The 15491-nt window shown below is 40.0% G+C and overlaps 1 protein-coding gene across 4 annotated transcripts in view; it reads left to right on the top strand.

Moving 5' to 3' along the window:
- The window catches only part of LOC133545263 (BMP/retinoic acid-inducible neural-specific protein 3-like), a 1164151-nt gene that overhangs the window by 12311 nt on the left and 1136349 nt on the right, over positions 1–15491 (top strand). Inside the window, exon 1 of one of the 4 annotated variants that reach the window (XM_061890673.1) lies at positions 10957–10975. The exons of the other annotated variants lie outside the window; for them this stretch is intronic. The gene's annotated coding sequence lies outside the window, so the exon portion shown is untranslated. Of the gene's footprint in view, positions 1–10956; positions 10976–15491 lie in introns of those variants that run through there. 4 annotated transcript variants of the gene reach the window in all.

Below are 15491 nucleotides of genomic sequence, written 5' to 3'. Positions count from 1 at the left end.
GAGAGGGAAGTCTGGGCTTCACTGCTTAGGCTGCTGCCCCCGCGACCCCACCTCGAATAAGCGGAAGATGATGGATGGATGGATGGATGGATGGATATATATATATATATATATGTATATATATATATATATATATATATATATATATATATATATATATATATATATATATATATATACATATACATATACATAAAACATCTTAAACCATCTTGCACTACTATCTGACTCTATTTCACCTTTTTCACCTTTATGACTTTGTCATTACTTCTTCAGCTGAGGATTAGTCTTATCTCCTTCCAGGGTCACAACCAGGAACCAATTATCTAATCCCAGGGCACGGACACCAAGGGAATACTCAATAAGTAGTCGTTTTACTTTGTAAATACTCAATAAGTAGTCATTTTACTTTATAAATACTCAATAAGTAGTCATTTTACTTCATAAATACTCAATAAGTAATAATTTTACTTCATAAATACTCATTAAGTAGTCATTTTACTTCATAAATACTCATTAAGTAGTCATTTTACTCTACAAATACTCACTAAGTAGTCTTTTTACTTACATCTTATTTAAGTACAATATTCTACTAAAAGACAAGTTGTCTAGTATGTTCTACATCTTATTTAAGTACAATTGACTTACTACTAAAAGACAATAGTATTTATGTACATGTAGTATTAAGTAGTACTTTCTATGAAGTGAATATACTGACATACATATAAAGTATTTATGTACATGTAGTATTATGTAGTACTTGCTATGAAGTGAATATACTGACATACATATGAAGTATTTATGTACATGTAGTATTATGTAGTACTTGCTATGAAGTGAATATACTGACATAAATATGAAGTATTTATGTATGTGTAGTATTTTGTAGTACTTGATGTGAAGTGAATATACTGACATACATATGAAGTATTTATGTACATGCAGTATTTTGTAGTACTTGCTATGAAGTGAATATACTGACATAAATATTTGAGCCTTCACACATTTTCAATGTCTGGACTACAGGCAGGCCAGTCTAGTACCTGCACTCTTTTACTATGAAGCCACGCTGTTGTAACACCTGGCTTGGCATGGTCTTGCTGAAATAAGCAGGGGTGTCCATGACAGGGGTCACCAACATCGCCCGTAAGGACCAGATGAGTCGCCCGCTGGCCTGTTCTAAAAATAGCTCAAATAGCAGCACTTACCAGTGAGCTGCCTCTATTTTTTAAATTGTATTTATTTACTAGCAAGCTGGTCTCGCTTTGCTCGACATTTTTAATTCTAAGAGAGACAAAACTCAAATAGAATTTGAAAATCGAAGAACATATTTGAAAGACTTGGTCTTCACTTGTTTAAATAAATTCATTTATTTTTTTACTCAGAAAGACAATTTTAGAGAAAAAATACAACCTTAAAAATGATTTTAGGATTTTTAAACACATATACCTTTTTACCTTTTAAATTCCTTCCTCTTCTTTCCTGACAATTTAAATCAATGTTCAAGTACATTTCTTTTTTTATTGTAAAGAATAATAAATACATTTAAATTTAATTCTTCATTTTAGCTTCTGTTTTTTCGATGAAGAATATTTGTGAAATATTTCTTCAAACTTATTATGGTTAAAATAAAAATAAAATATTCTGGCGAATCTAGAAAATCTGTAGAATCAAATTTAAATCTTATTTCAAAGTCTTTTGAATTTCTTTTAAAATTTTAGTTCTGGAAATTCTAGAAGAAATAATGATTTGTCGTTGTTTAGAAATATAGCTTGGTCCAATTTGTTATATATTCTAACAAAGTGCAGATTGGATTTGAACACATTTAAAACATCTCAGCAACATTCTAAAATTAATCTTAATCAGGGAAAATGACTAATGATGTTCCATAAATACTTTTTTAATTTTTTTTTTAAAAAGATTCGAATTAGCTACTTTTTTTTTGTACATTTTTTCAGTTGAATTTGGAATTTTAAAGAGTCGAAATTGTCACAACCAATTACTTGGTTGTGCATTTCCTTGTTTTCTATTGTCGCCATGGCAACTTATTTAAGCCTCCTGCCTGGGCTCCCGACACACACTCGCTTTGGTATTTAAGCGGCCTGCTACCTGAGTATGTTTGCACCTCACAGCATTTATGTGAGTTTCTCTCTGTTTGTTTCCTCGCTAAGTGTAGCTTAGCTCTGTGCGATTGCTTTGGACTTTGAACTCTGCCTTTTGCTCTCGATTAGCATTGTCTTACCTGTGCATTGCACACCTTTTATTTGACCTTTTGTAGCAGCGTTCTTTTGTATTTTCATCTTAAAAGCTGTTCCTGCTTGTTCTGCTGCCTCCCATGGAGAGAAGACACACTCCCCGACATCCACCATGCGGCGCTCACCTGACAGAAATTGAAGATAAACTATTCTTCAAAATTTAATTTTCATTTTTTTCCCGTTTTCTCCTCTTTTAATCCGTTTAATTAAGTGTTTTTTTCATCATTTCTTCTCTACAAAAAACCTTCCATAAAAGGAAAAAAAATGTACGACGGAATGACGGACAGAAATACCCATTTTTTAATTTATATGTACAATTATTTATGAAAGGTAAATTGAGCAAATTGGCTATTTCTGGCCATTTATTGAAGTGTGTATCAAACTGGTAGCCCTCGGCATGAATCAGTCCCCAAGAAGTAGCTCTTGCTTTCAAAAAGGTTGCTGATAAAGTTGCATGCTGCTCCAAAAGTTGTGTGCGCCTAGAACAGTCTGGATGGTTCTTTTCCTCTTTGTTCCGGAGTACATGACCTTTACTGTGTTTAAATACAATTTGAAATGTGGACTCGTCAGACCACAGAACACTTTTCTACTTTGCATCAGTTCATCTTAGATGATCTCGGGCCCAGCAAAGCGTTTCAGGGTGTTGTTGATAAATGTCTGTGGCTTTGCATAGTAGAGCTTTAACTTGCACTTACAGATGTAGTGACCAACTGTAGTTACTGACAGTGGTTTTATGAAGTGTTCCTGAGCCCATGTGGTGATATCCTTTACACACTTGCAGCCATCCAATTCCAAATGAGCTAATATTTGCAGGAAATTGCAACGTTTTTCAGTGTGAACATGACATATCTTGTCTTTGCAGTCTATTCATTGGAATAGAAGTTGAAAAGGATTTATTTTTATTTACCATGTACACAACCTGACTACTTCACTGCTTTTCTACTTTGTAGTTATACACAAACCCCGTTTCCATATGAGTTGGTAAATTGTGTTAGATGTAAATGTAAACAGAATACAATGATTTGCAAATCTTTTTCAAGCCATATTCAGTTGAATATGCTACAAAGACAACATATTTGATGTTCAAACTCATAAACATGATTTCTTTTTTGCAAATAATAATTCACTTAGAATTTCATGGCTGCAACATGTGACAAAGTAGTTGGGAAAGGGCTTGTTCACCACTGTGTTACATCACCTTTTCTTTTAACAACACTCAATAAACGTTTGGGAACTGAGGAAACTAATTGTTGAAGCTTTGAAAGTGGAATTCTTTCCCATTCTTGTTTTATGTAGAGCTTCAGTCCTTCAACAGTCCAGGGTCTCCGCTGTCCTATTTAATGCTTCAACACATTTTCCATGGGAGACAGGTCTTGACTGCAGGCGGGCCAGGAAAGTACCCGCACGCTTTTACTACGAAGCCAAGTAAAGATAAAGTTAAAGTACCAATAATTGTCATACACATACTAGATGTGGCAAAATTATTCTCTGCATTTGACCCATCACCCTTGATCACCCCCTGGGAGGTGAGGGGAGCAGTGGGCAGCAGCGGTGCCGCGCCCGAGAATCATTTATGTTGATTTAACCCCCAATTCCAACCCTTAATGCTGAGTGTGAAGGCAGGGGCGTCCATGTAAACGATGCTTGGATGACAACATATGTTGTTCCAAAACCTGCGTGTACCTTTCAGCATTAATGGTGCCTTCACAGATGTGTAAGTTACCCATGCCTTGGGCACTAATACACCCCCATACCATCACACATGCTGGCTTTTACACTTTGCGCCTATAACAATCCGGGTGGTTATTTTCCTCTTTGTTCTGGAGGACACCACGTCCACAGTTTCCAAATATACTTTGAAATGTGGACTCGTCAGACCACAGAACACCTTTCCACTTTGCATCAGTCCATCTTAGATGATCTCGGGCCCAGCGAAACCGGCGGCGTTTCTGGATGTTGTTGATAAATGGGTTTTGCTTTGCATAGTAGAGTTTTAACTTGCACTTACAGATGTAGCGACCAACTGTAGATACTGACAGTGGTTTTATGAAGTGTTCCTGTGGTGATATCCTTTACACAATGATGTCGTTTTTTTCTACAATACCACCTGAGGGATCAAAGGTAAATGATAAATGATAAATGGGTTGTACTTGTATAGCGCTTTTCTACCTTCAAGGTACTCAAAGCGCTTTGACATTACTTCCACATTTTACCCATTCACACACACATTCACACACTGACGGAGGGAGCTGCCATGCAAGGCGCCAACCAGCACCCATCAGGAACAAGGGTGAAGTGTCTTGCTCAGGACACAACGGACATGACGAGGTTGGTACTAGGTGGGATTTGAACCAGGGACCCTCGGGTTGCGCAAGGCCACTCTTCCACTGCGCCACGCCGTCCCTGGTCCGTAATATCTTCACTTACGTGCAGTGATTTCTCCAGATTTTCTGAACCTTTTGATGATTTTACAGAGCGTAGATGGTAAAATCCCTAAATTCCTTGAAATAGCTCAATGAGAAATGTTGTTCTAAAACTGTTTGACAATTTGCTTACAAAGTGGTGACCCTCACCCCATCCTTGTTTGTGAATTACTTAGCATTTCATGGAAGCTGCTTTTATACTCAATCATGGCAGCCACCTGTTCCCAATTAGCCTGCACACCTGTGGGATGTTCCAAATAAGTGTTTGATGAGCATTCCTCAACTTTATCAGTATTTATTGCCACCTTTCCCAACTTCTTTGTCACGTGTTGCTGGCATCAAATTCTAAAGTTAATGATTATTTGCAAAAAAAAATAATGTTTACGAGTTTGAACATGAAATATGTTGTCTTTGTAGCATATTCAACTGAATATGGCTTGAAAAGGATTTGCAAATCATTGTATTCTGTTTATATTTACATCCAACACCATTTCCCAACTCATATGGAAACAGGGTTTGTATGCATAAATTATAAATATAGTTATACATATATACATATATACATATAGCTATGAATACGTTACTATAGTTATACATATATACATGTTGTTATAAATATATAAATAGTTTTATAAATGTAAACATATAGTTATGCATATAAATGTAAATAGTTATGAATATAAAGTGTTAACATATATAAATATAGTTATGAATATCTACATATAGTTATACATATATAAATATACATATAGTTACATTTATTAAAAAAAAAAAAAAAAAATATATATATATATAGTTATAAATATATAAATAGTGTAGTTATAAACATATTATGTTATAAATATAGTTTTGAATATATACATATAGCTATAGATATATAACTATAGTTATAAATATATAAATATAGCTATAAACATACAACTATAGTTATACATATATACATTTATAAATATAGTTATAAATATGTACATATAGTTAAAGATATATACATATAGTTATAAATAAATTGTGTTATAAATGTATAAATAAAGTTACACACACACACACACACACACACACACACACACACACATATATATATATATATATATACACACACACACACACACACACACACACACACACACATATATATATATATATATATATATATATATATATATATATATATATATATATATATATATATATATATATATATATATATATATATATATATATATATGATTGCATTACATCCGGAGATGCTTTCTTCTTCATTCACCTTAGGTGAATGGAGCCTTGGCCAGGAGAACTTGATATCTTCAGACGGTGTCCAGCGGTCATTGGGTGTTTCGACCCTGAACCGTAACACCCTACCGCTGGTGGGCCGGCAGTGGTGGCCAAGTCACTGCCTATCTCCTCCTCCTGGCTTCCAGCTCATCTCATCTCTCCTGCTCCATAACCAGCAAGAGGCTCTCTCCGCTGCCTCCCCCATCCTGCGAGCTGCTGTCTTTCTCTCCTTCCCCGTTATTCCCAAAGCTGTGAGCATTCTCCATACCGACTGGGCAGGGAATCCTCTGCAGCCGACCTCGACCGGGAACAGCTATGCCTGCCATCCTTTTCCCCTGCAGTCATTTAAAAGGTCCTGGTATTTAGCACTTTTCCTTTCAAAGGCTTGGTCGCAACCTTCTTCCCATGGGACTGTGAGTTCAATAAGAATTATCTTCTTTGCCTCTTCAGACCACAGCACCACATCCGGTCTCAGGGTTGTTTGTACAACCTGGGGGAACTGCAGCCTTCCTCCCAGGTCTACCTTCATATCCCAAGACCGTGCCATTTGCAGTAGGCTCTTCCTTGCTGTTGCTGTGGTTGGTGGCTTTTCTCCCTCCCTCACAAACTGGATGGATTTTGTTTTCCCTTGGGGTTGCTGTTTCTTGCATCTCTGCTGCTCCAAGGTGTTAGCCAGTGTCATGAGCACCTTGTCATGACGCCATCTGTATCTCCCTTGGGTGAGTGCTGTTTTACACCCTGACAGAATGTGTGCCATGGTACCCTTCTGCCCGCAAAGCTTGCATAGTGGATCCCCTCTCATGCCCCATCTGTGCAAGTTTGTTGGAGTCGGGAGTGTGTCATACACTGATCTCAGCAAGAAAGAGATGCGGAATGGTTCCAGCTTCCACAGATCTGCCCATGTGATCTTTCTCTTAGGGAGGTCCCATTTGGTCCAAGCTCCCTGGGACGCTAGTTCCACTGCTCTTGATATTCGACCTTCCTCTTCCAGGTTTCGTACTTCCTCCTGGACCATAGCTCTTCTTTCCCTGGGTTCTGCCTTACTCCATTGTTGGACATGGGAAGTTCCAAGACCCTGTCTCCCTGTGCACGGCATCCCTATGATGTCACGTAGCCTCAATATGCTCTCAACTTGCGCAACAGTTGTGTCAGCTGCCCACTTGCGTCCTGATCTTGTAGTGACGCCTGCGTGTCTGACTTGTTCGTCCTGGGTGTCTCTGTATGTCATTAAGACTCTGCACTTTGCTACCTTGAATTCCTCCACCACGGATGACAAGGGAAGCTGGAGCTGTCCTGATCTTATGTAGAGGCCTACTGATGTGAAGCTTGGAGGGATTCCCAGCCATTTTCTGAGGTTCTTGTTGATCTTTCTTTCCACTCCTTCTACGCGTGTCATAGGGATGTCATACACTGTCAACAGCCACATGAGTCTTGGTAACAGTCCATGTTGGTATAGCCATATTTTAAATTTACCAGGGAGTCCTGATTTTCCAATCTTCCTCAGCCACTCCTCTGTCTGCTTCTCTGTACTGGTGATGTTGTTCCTGTCAGTAAGTGAGCTGTCAAACCACTTTCCGAGGCACTTTATAGGGTTCTCCTCAATCGATGGAATCACTTCTCCTTGCACTTGCAACTTGAACCTGTTCGTCAATTTACCTTTCCGGATCACCATGCTCCTTGATTTTTTGGGCTTAAACTTCATTCTGGACCATGTTGCCATGTGGTCCAGAACTGTTAGCACCCGTCTCGCCTCCACATGGGTTGTGGTCGTCACGGTGAGATCGTCCATGTAACCTCTTATTGGGGGTTGTTGAATGCCTGATTCCATTGCTGGTCCTCTGGCTTCTTTCCCAGCAGCTGTTATGAGGAGGTTCATTCCCATGATAAAGAGGATGGGGGAGATTGTGCATCCAGTTACGATTCCCTTTTCCAGGTTTTGCCACTGAGTTGTGAAATTGGCTGTCTTGAAACGTATCTGGATGCCCCCAAAGTAGCTGGTTATCATTCCCTTGATGTGCAGAGGGATGTGGTAATGGTCTAGTGCAGTGTGAATGAGGGCGTGAGGGATTGATCCGTAGGCGTTAGCCAGATCGAGCCAGACAACAGTCACGTTGCCTTTGCTTGCTTTGGCCTCCCGGATCATCTGACTGAGAACTCCGGTGTGTTCCAGGCATCCAGAGAAGCCTGGTATTCCACCTTTTTGGATAGAGGTGTCAACATATCCGTTCTCAGTCACGTATAAGGTCATCCTTTTTGCCAGTACAGAAAAGAAGATTTTGCCTTCTACATTTAGAAGTGATATTGTACGGAATTGATTTATGGTTGAGGAGTTCTCTTCCTTTGGCACAAAACAGCCTTCTGCCTTCTTCCAGCATGCATATAGTTAGAAATACATAAATATAGTTATACATTTATTAATATAGTTGTAAACATTGTATTATAAATATATGCATATAGTTATAAATATAGTTAGAAATACATAAATATAGTTATACATATTAATATAGTTATAAATATATACATCCATCCATCCATTTCCTACCGCTTATTCCCTTTTGGGGTCGCGGTAAATATATACATATAATTATATAAATATAGTTTTAAATATAGAAATAGTGTTAGAAATATATAAATATAGTTATAAATATATTGTGTTACAAATATATACGTATTGTTTTAAATATATAAATAGTGTTAGAAATATAGTTATACATATATAAATATAGTGATGAATATATAAAAAGTGTTATACATATATAAATATAGTGGGGCGGTCTAGCTCGGTTGGTAGAGTGGCCGTGCCAGCAACTTGAGGGTTGCAGGTTCGATTCCCGCTTCTGCCATCCTAGTCACTGCCGTTGTGTCCTTGGGCAAGACACTTTACCCACATGCTCCCAGTGCCACCCACACTGCTTTAAATGTAACTTATATATTGGGTGTCACTATGTAAAGCGCTTTGAGTCACTAGAGAAAAAGCGCTATATAAATATAATTCACAATATATACAAAGTGTTATAAATATATAAAAAGTGTTATAAATGTATAAATATAGTCGTTTATACATATTTAAAAAGTGTTATGAATATATAAATAGAGTTGTAAATATATAAAACGTGTTACAAATATAAGGGGCTTCACGGTGGCAGAGGGGTTAGTGCGTCTGCCTCACAATACGAAGCTCCTGCAGTCCTGGGTTCAAATCCAGGCTCGGGATCTTTCTGTGTGGAGTTTGCATGTTCTCCCCGTGAATGCGTGGGTTCCCTCCGGGTACTCCGGCTTCCTCCCACTTCCAAAGACATGCACCTGGGGTAGGTTGATTGGCAACACTAAATTGGCCCTAGTGTGTGAATGTGAGTGTGAATGTTGTCTGTCTATCTGTGTTGGCCCTGCGATGAGGTGGCGACTTGACCAGGGTGTACCCCGCCTTCCGCCCGATTGTAGCTGAGATAGGCGCCAGCGCCCCCCGCGACCCCGAAAGGGAATAAGCGGTAGAAAATGGATGGATGGATGTTACAAATATAGTTATAAATATATAAAAAGTGTTATAAATACGTAAATATATTTGTAAATATATAAAGACTGCTACAAATAAATAAAATAAATATAGTTATAAATATAGTGTGGTTGTACTCATAAGCATGTCTGTGGGAGATCTGCTTAAAGGTTAGCACTTTGTGTCAAATTAGCATCCACTTAAAGGTCACACACACACACACACACACACACACGCACACACACACACACACACACACACACACACACACACACACACAGCACACACACAGCACACACCATACCGTATAGAACACAAAATAGAATAGAGAGTGGAACAACATTTAATGCAATATAATATATTACAATAGAACATAGAACATAAAATAGAAAATAATAGAAACTGAAATAAAAATGGAATAGAATAGTCTGAATAGAACTGTGACATCACACTCATGTTTCATTGACTACTTCTACTAACATGAGTCTGAATAGAACTGTGACAAGGGCCTCATCACACTTGTCTTTTATTGACCAATTATAGTAATTTTAGTCTGAATGTGTGTGCAGGTTAAGATGATGACGTTAACTACTAGCAGACATGTTTTAGACATAAAGAGTAGGTGTCCATTAAAGACTGTCCTGCTGTGAGATGTCACATGATGATGCTGGTCTACAACCTCTGGTGCCAACTAAAATCTGATTCAAGTTCTTTATTTACACAATGACATGTAGTACCAATGATAACATGTAATACCAATAATAACATGTAGTACCAATAATGTCGTGTAGTACCAATACTGACGTGTAGTACCAATAATAACATGTAGCACCAATAATATGTAGTGCCAATAATGACATGTAGTACTAATAATTACATGTAGTACCAATAATGACGTGTAGTACCAATAATAACATGTAGTACCGATAATGACATGTAGTACCAATGATAACATGTAGTACCAATAATGACATGTAGTACCAATAATAACATGTAGTACCAATAATAACATGTAGTACCAATAATGACATGTAGCACCAATAATAACATGTAGTACCAATAATAACATGTAGTACCAATAATAACATGTAGTACCAATAATGACATGTAGTACCAATAATAACATGTAGTACCAATAATAACATGTAGTACCAATAATAACATGTAGTACCAATAATAACATGTAGTACCAATAATAACATGTAGTACCAATAATAACATGTAGTACCAATAATGACGTGTAGTACCAATAATAACATGTAGTACCAATAAGTAGTAGTACAAGAGTACATTGGTACCAATAACAATCATCAATATTGGTATTTGTATGGATAAAACCTAATGGTGTGTGTGTGTGTGTGTATGTGTGTGTGTGTGTGTGTGTGTGTGTGTGTGTGTGTGTGTGTGTGTGTGTGTGTGTGTGTGTGTGTGTGTGTGTGTGTGTGGACAATATTCCCCACAGTGGATCATTTGCTGGGAGGGTTGTGGTGTCGTCATGGCAACCGGAGGAAGTGATGGATGGAGCGTGTGAGGTGATAAGTCATCTTCCTGTCACACTGGACTTTTACTTTGGAAGAGGACGCTAGCATCAGTCAGCTAACAATGCTATCTTTCAAAGAAATGTAGACAAACTTAACCTTGGCAGACTTTCAGCAGCTGTCTGATGACACAATACTTGACTTGGCACCCGGGTCATGCCCATGGTCTGCAGTCAGTCATGGTCATCCATACTTCCTGTTATGGTCATCCATACTTCCTGTCATGGTCATCCATACTTCCTGTCATGGTCATCCATACTTCCTGTCATGGTCATCCATACTTCCTGTCATGTTCTGCAGTCATCCATACTTCCTGTCATGGTCATCCATACTTCCTGTCATGGTCATCCATACTTCCTGTCATGGTCATCCATACTTCCTGTCATGTTCTGCAGTCATCCATACTTCCTGTCATGGTCATCCATACTTCCTGTCATGGTCATCCATACTTCTTGTCATGTTCTGCAGTCATCCATACTTCCTGTCATGGTCATCCATACTTCCTGTCATGGTCTGCAGTCATCCATACTTCCTGTCATGGTCATCCATACTTCCTGTCATGTTCTGCAGTCATCCATACTTCCTGTCATGGTCATCCATACTTCCTGTCATGGTCATCCATACTTCCTGTCATGTTCTGCAGTCATCCATACTTCCTGTCATGAACATCCATACTTCCTGTCATGGTCTGCAGTCATCCATACTTCCTGTCATGGTCATCCATACTTCCTGTCATGGTCTGCAGTCATCCATACTTCCTGTCATGGTCATCCATACTTCCTGTCATGGTCATCCATACTTCCTGTCATGGTCATCCATACTTCCTGTCATGGTCATCCATACTTCCTGTCATGGTCATCCATACTTCCTGTCATGGTCATCCATACTTCCTGTCATGGTCATCCATACTTCTTGTCATGGTCATCCATACTTCTTGTCATGTTCTGCAGTCATCCATACTTCCTGTCATGGTCTGCAGTCATCCATACTTCCTGTCATGGTCATCCATACTTCCTGTCATGTTCTGCAGTCATCCATACTTCCTGTCATGGTCATCCATACTTCCTGTCATGTTCTGCAGTCATCCATACTTCCTGTCATGAACATCCATACTTCCTGTCATGGTCTGCAGTCATCCATACTTCCTGTCATGGTCATCCATACTTCCTGTCATGGTCTGCAGTCATCCATACTTCCTGTCATGGTCATCCATACTTCCTGTCATGGTCATCCATACTTCCTGTCATGTTCTGCAGTCATCCATACTTCCTGTCATGAACATCCATACTTCCTGTCATGGTCTGCAGTCATCCATACTTCCTGTCATGGTCATCCATACTTCTTGTCATGTTCTGCAGTCATCCATACTTCCTGTCATGAACATCCATACTTCCTGTCATGGTCTGCAGTCATCCATACTTCTTGTCATGGTCATCCATACTTCCTGTCATGTTCTGCAGTCATCCATACTTCCTGTCATGAACATCCATACTTCCTGTCATGGTCTGCAGTCATCCATACTTCCTGTCATGGTCATCCATACTTCTTGTCATGGTCATGCATACTTCCTGTCATGGTCTGCAGTCATCCATACTTCCTGTCATGGTCATGCATACTTCCTGTCATGTTCTGCAGTCATCCATACTTTCTGTCATGGTCATGCATACTTCCTGTCATGTTCTGCAGTCTTCCATACTTCCTGTGAGATGTACCCTGGTCCTGTCTTCCCTCCACAAACCTGAGTTGACACTGAAGAACCATCAATGAGATGTGTGAAAGATGACTGCTCAGAATATTGGAGTTTGGAGTCTTGGGGATGTTCCCCAGCATCTGCAGTCCTGTGCAGGTCTTGTTGTGTTTGTGCTCCGTCAGCACTTTTGTGCAGCACAGACTCCCTGATGAGACGCTCTTACTGCTGAAGTCCTCCTCTTCCCTCCAAATTATTCTGCTGAATTTCAGGTGGGATAAAACCTGGAGATCCTTTCAGTGGGCAGAGGGGACTTGAAGGATCCAAGCAGGACTCTAACCTCTGGGTCTCAAAGTGAATATTTGCCTTGAGGGGCATCTGAACCCTTGGACAGACTCCATGGAAGAAAACTTGCAGTTAGTACGACTACCAGCGCCCTAAAAGACGGTTGACATATTCAGGATGTAACGATTGGTGCTTTTAAAAAACTGACAGTTTGGATCAAAGTTGTTGTAAAACCGTGATTGATTACCGCACTTCCATAAATTACCCATCATGCTATCACGACGACAAGGGACATACAAAGGTGTGGTCCAAAGTTCCAGTTTAGCTTGATGGATGAAGCTGTCCCTCAGTCTGCTTGTCCTCGCTCGCAAGCTCCTTAGCCTGGTCCCAGACTGAATGAGTCCGCTGTGAGGGTCTCTGCTCTCTCTGGGGCCACGATACAAGAAGGCATGTTTTCCTGTGCTGGGCCTTCTGGGCCAGTGGCGTGGTCCTGGTGATCCAGGACAGGTTGTCCACAAACTTTCCACAGCAGGGTTACAGTGGAGGACTCTGGTGTTGGCTCTCCGGGAGTCCACCACAATCTTGTCTTCCCCAGGCGGGCAATCAGATTGCACATAAATCCCTGTAGTTGGACTCATATCTGTCCGTGATGAGTCCAACTCCAGTTGTGTCGTCTGCATGTCCATGTTGTTGTTGCGTGGTGGTGCTGAGTTCTGGGTCAACAGGGGGGTAGGAACCCGTCCCTGGGGGACCCCCGTGTTCAGTATGCTGGGTGCGTTTCCGCTGGTGGTCTCCCAGGCCAGAAGTTGTGATATCCTCAAGTACGCATAAGAATGTTTCGCATATTTAAAAATATTTGAGTCTTGCTCAGAAATGTGAGCAGTCTGGTGATCTGAGTGTATTTTCACATCCCAGACAAGATGACTTGGCAAGTTGAAACCAGATTTACAGACCTCCTTCAGATGCAGCTCACTAGAGACCACTACTTTCAATCAATCAATCAAAGTTGATTTATGTAGCCCTTTAATCACGAGTGTCTCAAAGGGCTGCACAAGCCACAACCACATCCTGGGGCTCAGATCCCACATCAGGGCCAGGAAAAAGTCCAGCCAGTGGGAAGAACGAGGAACCTCTGCATGTCCTCCCGCGTGCTGGACTTGTTGGTGTCTGCCAGGGTCTTTGAGCTCTTTTAGCCGCCCTCCGTGTGAGTCCTGGTCTCCTGCCCAGCTGGACTTGTTTGTGTCCGCCAGGCTTTTTCCGCACCTTGAGCTCTTTTAGTGTGAAGTCCTGGTCTCCTGCCCGGCTGGGAGAAGAGTGGAGTGTTTGTTTGTGTCTGCTGGCTGCGTGGGAGTCATGCAGGATGCATAATTGCAGTTGGCATGCTGGCGCTGCCTCCGGCTTCTTAGTCCTGGGTCTAAACTGGGAGAGGTGTCCCCTTGGCTCTAATTGGAATAATGAGGTCCTCTTGTGCAAGGTCACCACCAGGACATTTGATCAGGTTTTATTCTCATGAAGGTTTTTCCTTCTCCAACTGTAGCACTTTAGCACTTACTGCTAGTTTGTCAGAGCTACAACTAGCGCTTGATTGCGTGACACAGGTGTCGTGTATACAAGGTATAAGTGTTGTGTGTATCAGGGATAAGTGTTGTGTATACCAGGTATAAGTGTTGTGTGTATCAGGGATAAGTGTTGTGAATACCAGGTATAAGTGTTGTGTATACCAGGTATAAGTGTTGTGTATACCAGGTATAAGTGTTGTGTATATCAGGGATAAGTGTTGTGTATATCAGGGATAAGTGTTGTGTATATCAGGGATAAGTGTTGTGTGTATCAGGGATAAGTGTTGTGTGTATCAGGGATAAGTGTTGTGTATATCAGGGATAAGTGTTGTGTATATCAGGGATAAGTGTTGCGTGTATCAGGGATAAGTGTTGTGTGTATCAGGTATAAGTGTTGTGTATATCAGGGATAAGTGTCGTGTATATCAGGGATAAGTGTTGCGTGTATCAGGGATAAGTGTTGTGTATATCAGGGATTATTGTTGTTTATATCAGGGATAAGTATTGTGTGTATCAGGGATAAGTGTTGTGTGTATCAGGGATAAGTGTTGTGTATATCAGGGATAAGTGTTGTGTTTATCAGGGATAAGTGTTGCGTGTATCAGGGATAAGTGTTGCGTGTATCAGGGATAAGTGTTGTGTGTATCAGGTATAAGTGTTGTGTATATCAGGGATAAGTGTTGTTTATATCAGGGATAAGTGTTGTGTGTATCAGGGATAGGTGTTGTGTGTATCAGGGATAAGTGTTGTGTATATCAGGGATAAGTGTTGTGTATATCAGGGATAAGTGTTGTGTGTATCAGGGATAAGTGTTGTGTGTATCAGGGATAAGTGTTGTGTGTATCGGGTATAAGTGTTGTGTGTATCAGGGATAAGTGTCGTGTATATTAGGGATAAGTGTCGTGTATATTAGGGATAAGTGTTGTGTATATCAGGGATTAGTGTCGTTTATATCATGGATTAGTGTTTGGTGTATCAG

This window comes from Nerophis ophidion, linkage group LG28 (genome assembly GCF_033978795.1).
Source record: "Nerophis ophidion isolate RoL-2023_Sa linkage group LG28, RoL_Noph_v1.0, whole genome shotgun sequence".
In the NCBI taxonomy this organism is placed as follows: domain Eukaryota; kingdom Metazoa; phylum Chordata; class Actinopteri; order Syngnathiformes; family Syngnathidae; genus Nerophis; species Nerophis ophidion.
This window is presented reverse-complemented; position numbering and strand designations above follow the sequence as displayed.